The 6,000-nt window shown below is 46.4% G+C and overlaps 1 protein-coding gene across 19 annotated transcripts in view; it reads left to right on the top strand.

Annotated features, from left to right (window-relative positions):
* The first annotated feature begins 708 nt into the window (after positions 1-708).
* SYTL2 (synaptotagmin like 2) overlaps positions 709-6,000 on the top strand; it is an 85,030-nt gene continuing 79,738 nt past the window's right edge. For 11 of the 19 annotated variants that reach the window (XM_043528424.1, XM_043528475.1, XM_043528469.1 and 8 more), the window contains exon 1: positions 770-935. The gene's annotated coding sequence lies outside the window, so the exon portion shown is untranslated. Of the gene's footprint in view, positions 1,441-6,000 lie in introns of all 19 variants that reach the window. The other 8 variants (XM_043528426.1, XM_043528413.1, XM_043528455.1 and 5 more) reach the window with 6 other exon arrangements.

Here is a 6,000-nt window from a genome sequence, read left to right as displayed (position 1 = left end):
TTAGGCCTGTTATTGAGTGACCAGGGAGATTGAAGTGTTCTCCTACTGGTTTTTGAATGTTATAATACCTGATGTCAGATTTGTGTCCATTTATTCTTTTGTGTAGTAAAATTCCTGAGTGAAAGCAGAAACCCCTAGAACCCTTCTCCCATAAGATCTCTCCCCCCTCCATGCTTCTAGTTTCAGAAGTTGAATGCCACAGGGCAGTGAAACACCCACGGGCGGGAGTGCCCCCACTCTGGACTCCTGGGGCCTGCCCTCCAGGACAAGGATACACTGAAGGGAGCCCCTCTCCTGCACAGAGCATTTGGAGTCTGCCCTGTGCAAATGGAGAGAACAAGGGGAGGGAAGAAGGGCAGTGGGAGGGTGACTGGGGAAGGGAATGGAGGGACAGGCAGGGGAGAGTGAAGGAAGGGGGAGGGTGACTGGGAAGGGAATGGAGGGACAGGCAGGGGAGAGTGAAGGAAGGGGGAGGGTGACTGGGGAAGGGAGGGATAGGCAGGGGAGAGGGAAGGAGCAGGGGGAGGAAAGTGGAAGGGTGACTGGGGAAGGGAATGGAGGGATAGGCAGGGGGAGAGGGAAGGAGCAGGGGAAGGAAAGCGGAAGGGTGACTGGGGAAGAGAATGGAGGCACAGGCAGGGGGAGAGGGAAGGAGCAGGGGAAGGAAAGCGGAAAGGTGACTGGGGAAGGGAATGGAGGGGGAGGGTGACTGGGGAAGGGAGGGATAGGCAGGGGTAGAGACCAGCGCACGGCACGCAGCCTGAGCAGGTCTCTGGCGTGAGAGAGGGCGCGGCAGAGGGAACCTCCCCTCCCTGCAGAGAGGCTCTTCTCCCATTGGTGCGAAGGGCCAGGCGGCTCCTGTCCTGGGCGAGGCGCGCACCTCTCCCCACGCAGAGCCGGCGGCGGCGGCCGGGGAAGCAGCTGGCCGGGGGGAGGTAACGCGTTCTCTGGGCACCAGCCCCGGGGCGAGCGCGGGCTTGACCGAGAGGCTGGGGTGCGGGGTTGACTGGGAGGCGGAAAGGTCCTGTGCAGTAGGACCTTGGCCGGGCAGGCAGGAAATACGCGCAGTGCCCTGCCTCAGAGGCGGAGAGCGGCAGCCCAGGAGCTTTGGGGTTTGCGGGGTGCGCGGGGGGAGGAAGAGACCCACCCAGGGCGGGTGTGAAAGCGGAGGAATGAGACGCGTAGGAGGCACAAATCCCGTCCCTGGTCTCAGGTGCGCTGCAAAACAAGCGAGTGTCCGGAGCAGGGGCTGCTGCTGCTGCATTGCCCGGCGGGGGGCGACTCCGGAGTCAGGGCACTGGCTGCAGAGAGAGCTGTGTGCAGTTAAACTGCTTTCCTCTCCCCTCTCCCCCCGCTAGTTCCCAGTTAGCTAACTTACATTGGTGTTCCAGAAACGGCTCTTAGCCAGTTTTCTGAGCTACACTCTCCTTAAATTGCCCGGTAGGTGGTTGCAGAAGCTAATGTGTTTGTATGGAAGAAGGAGATCCACCCAGCTGAGCCTTAACGCCCAATTCGGGGGTGTCTTTTGAGTATTGTAGACACAACAGCATGTTTGTGTTTCCTCTTGGCACAGAGTTGATACAGCCAGGAGAGAGAGAGAGAAAACAATGCTTCCATGCTGTTCCTCTCTTTATTACCTATACAGGTGCTAAATGTTGTCAGATATGTTCATATGGTTTGGCAAATATTTATTTTTCTTCGATAGATATTAATGGGGGTGTGGTAAGACGTCTAGCTAGTGAAAGAGCTACAGTATTGTGGCTATTTATCACTATAACCTCGTATCAATCTAGTAGTTAAACTCTGAAGCTGTGTTTTCTGCATATGCAAAACAAACAGATCTCCTGTAGGGTAGGAGAAACTGAAGACTGACAGAAGTATAAACACAATCAAGGTGCTGGAGACAGAAATAATTAATATACTTAATTAAAAATATTGAGCTAGAAACATGGTTACTGCTATGTGGTGAAGGAGTTATTTCAAGTGTCCAGTAAAGGTGAGCGTCCTTTTGTACAGTGGCCAGCTTCTTTCTGCTGTGTCAAGGTGAAAAGAGTTTGCTATTCTGGCTATGACATGTTGAGCGTGTCCAGAAACGACTTATCATGCTCTGAACCTTTGCATTTGATGGTAAAAATATCCAGGTTGTGGGAGTTTAGCTCTTTACAGCTAACTTCCTTCAAGGTACCCCGTTATCCTAGTCTAAAAACAGGGTTTATTTTGCTAACCTAGTGACTCAGTAATAAAAATTGCACTAAAACCATCCGTTCCTGGTAATTCTGAAACAATGTAAAACCACAAAACTAATGGCATGCAAATATAGTCTAATTTGCTTAGCTTTCTGTAAATGAAGGGGGAACAGTGAGCAACTGAATGGTTTCATAATTGCTCTGAAAGTCTCTTGTACTGAATGCTAACTTGGTAATTGCTGAGACTGCTTATAAACTCGAAGATATCTTTAATACAAAAGCCACACTGTACGTTCAAACATTAATTATTTGTATGGTTTCAGAGTAGCAGCCGTGTTAGTCTGTATTCGCAAAAAGAAAAAGGGTACTTGTGGCACCTTAGAGACTAACCAATTTATTTGTATGTGTTCTATCAAGCTGGCTGTTAACAAAAAGTAAACAGAAATGCTCTACATTATATATGCTAACTCTCCTGTAAACCAAGCTAGATAACTAATTGGGAGTTGAAATATGCTTTCCACTGTGGGAAAAGTCTACCAGAACTTAGTAGACAATAAATGATTCTATAGGATTTTGTAACGAGCCTACTTTAAAGGATCTCATTCTCTTTTAAGTATTATATGTTTTTAGAAGTTAATTTTATCACTTACTGCACTACTGGAAGGGGCTTGGCTACTGGGCTGATAAGGATGGTGGTATAAGAGCTTAAATAGAATGGAATTGAATGTCTGTAGAACCGGTTTTGAATTATACAGGATTTTCATAAGGGTCATTAGTTTCTGAAAGGGAAATCTTAAATCCTTAGTCGAAACAATAAGAGCTGAATTATTCCTATATCACACTTTTTGTCTTCTGTACATTACAAACTTTGGCCTGATCATGAAATCTAATGTATATGGCTGAAAGGGTCTGTCAATGCAGATCACATTGCAGCAATGGTAATTTTACACTTTGTGGCACCCCTGTCAGGTAGGTAGGTAAGCACTATGCCAATTGTAAAGAAGTGGGAGAAACTAAAACAGAGGTTTAAAAGGATACTAAATTTAGACTTAAATAACAAACGCAGTTACTTTATTTTTAAAAAACCAAAAAAGCCAACAAAAACACTGCCCTTAATATTTAGACAATGTCATTGGAAAAGTTGTTAAGGAAACAGTCCTCTGGCATCCATGGCAATAATTGCAGCATTTAAAACCTGAAAGTGTATTTGATTATAAAGAGAGTGGAACTGATCATTCTGTTATCGTTGTCCAGACTAAGACACAGGAAACAGCACCGTTAGATCTAACGGTGTCATACTTCTCATTGTCTCCTAAAAAGAGGCTTTCTTTCCTCTGAAGCATCAGATGTTGGCCATGGCCAGTGTCCAGATACCAGACAGACCACTGTTCTGTACCAAATTAATTTTGTCCTGCAACGTAGGACTTGCCAGTTTCCCAATATAAGATACAAATATGGTTCCAGGTTAGTACTTGGACCAAAGATTTTTCTCTGGCACAGAATGTGGAATACAAACTGCAACAGTTAGTAACGGAGATTAATCGAGAAACTAAACAAGATAAGAACTCAAAAGAATTCATTGTTTTCTGCCCTCTATCAAATTTCCTGCGCTCATGACCAAAAGGAATCTGGCTTGTCCATGCTCGATAGAACACTTCTTTCTTCTGTAAAGGTATCAGATACATTCTTCTGAATAAGACTTAAAATAAAACCCCAACAGGCATCCATTATCTGAAGGGAAATATAAAAATAATGCTTAAATACTCAATGAAGGAAATGTTTTCTTATATATTATAATTTTACTTCCCTCTCTAGTTGGCACTGATGACTTCTACTAATGAAACCTATCATTAGCTGTTGTAATAAAGAAGTGCTGTTCTTAGTCAGGTGGTGGTCATCAGTTCAGATGCTGCATGCTATCCAAGCTCCTAAGGCAATAGTTCACTTTCTCATGATCAAAGCTCACCGGCTGTTGCACACAAGGTTGGAAAGTTTTACTGTAGTTTAATACCAAATCAATTTAATGAGGCTCCTAGATCCTGTCTTCAGGTGTTAGGATGTTTCGACATCATTGCATGCCTAGGACATGACATGGGTTTTGCTGCAATGGGTTGAGGTTAGTTTCCAGTTACTTGGTTTATTGGTGATTCAGAGGATTGGCTGATGGTATTGGTTTTTAGCAGACTTATTCAGCACTTCATTCCTGTGGTAGGGAGTCATCTGGTTTCACCCAGGTACAGCAACCTAGCTCTGCTGGATTCTCACCTCGTGGTAAATATATGGTTTGCTTTGTCTTTGTAATTTGATGCTGTTCTTGATGCTTTGCCATCCCAAAAGCAATAAAGAGTGCTGGAAAAAATTTCTCTGCTTTTATAGCATTTTAGCAAAGAATCATAAGCACTTTACAGAAATTAATATTTCCAAAAGTTCTGAGCCAAGTTGTACTCCTTAAACTGTAAATATGCACAGAATATGTAATGAGATGTCCAGTTCTGCCCCTGCCTCTACTGACTTCCTTTCTCTCTAACCCAGGAGTGGGCAAACTTTTTGGCCCGAGAGCCACATCAGGGTTCTGAAACTTTATGGAGGGCCAGGTAGGGAAGGCTGTGCCTCCCCAAACAGCCTGGACTCCACCCCCTCCAACTTCTTGCCCTCTGATTGCCCCCCTCAGAACCCCTGACCCAACCCTGCTCCTTGTCCCCTAACTGCCCCCCGGGACCACACTCCTGCCCCTAACCGGCCCCCGGGACCCCACCTCCTATCCAACCCCCCTGCTCCCCATCCCCTGACTGCCCCCCCCGAACCTCCGCCCCATCCAACCACCCCCTCTCCCCTGATTGCCCCCCTGGACCTCTGCCCCTTATCCAATGCCTCTCCGCCCCCTTAACAGGCCTCTCAGAGCGGCAGAAGCTCGTAGCCACACCGCTGCCCTGCCCGGCAGGAGCAGCGAGCCAGAGCGCCGACGGCACAGCGTGCTGAGGCTGTGAGGAAGGGGGGGCAGAGGGGAGGGACCGGGGACTAGCCTCCCCGGCCGGGAGCTCAAGGACTGGGCAGGATGGTCCCGCGGGCCGTAGCTTGCCCACGTCTGCTCTAACTACTAGACTTAGACTCCCTCCCCTGCAACAACCTAACTAAATTCCCCACCACCCGGTATTGAACTTTGAAAAGATTTCAAACACTATGGACTCAATGTTGTCGTCATTAAAGCCTTTGGAAGATCTGCTATTGACTTAATTGGAAGCTGGGGTAGGCTTTATATTCGTATATTCAGATTAAATTGGGAGTTTCTCAAACCATGTACCCACGTTTGCTTGTGGGACACGATCGGTGGTGTGCAGCCTGGCTTATCAGAATAAGAATCCATTATAACTACACTTACTGTAATTCTGAAGGTGGCATGCCAAGTAGTCTGAATTTTAGATGTTATGCTAGATCAGGAAGTTTGAGAACTACTGGGTTAGATAAATGTTTTAGTCCTGCAGTATCAGGAAAACAGATTTTAAAAGTGCCTACAATTCTCTCTCCCATTTCCACCCACCCCACCTTGTTAAAAGTAAATGGCTTATTTTCTTCAAAAGTGGGTTTTAAAACTGAGCACCTGTTTCAGAGAACTCAATTATTTGAAACATGGAGAGGATAATTCAGACTAACACCTGTGTTGCTGAGCTGTGCAACATCATGCAAAACTCAAACAATCTGCTACTGAGAGTGACATTTTCACAGTTGACTGACTTCATGTTATTCTCAGTATCTGAAATCACAACTAAGGGGGACTGGTGCTGCAGCTAGTTTTCAATTTTTGCGCCAGGCCAGG

The sequence above is a fragment of the Chelonia mydas genome, chromosome 1 (assembly GCF_015237465.2).
Source record: "Chelonia mydas isolate rCheMyd1 chromosome 1, rCheMyd1.pri.v2, whole genome shotgun sequence".
NCBI lineage: Eukaryota > Metazoa > Chordata > Testudines > Cheloniidae > Chelonia > Chelonia mydas.
The sequence above is the reverse complement of the archived record's forward strand: the minus strand, read 5'-3'. Positions and strand labels throughout refer to the sequence as shown.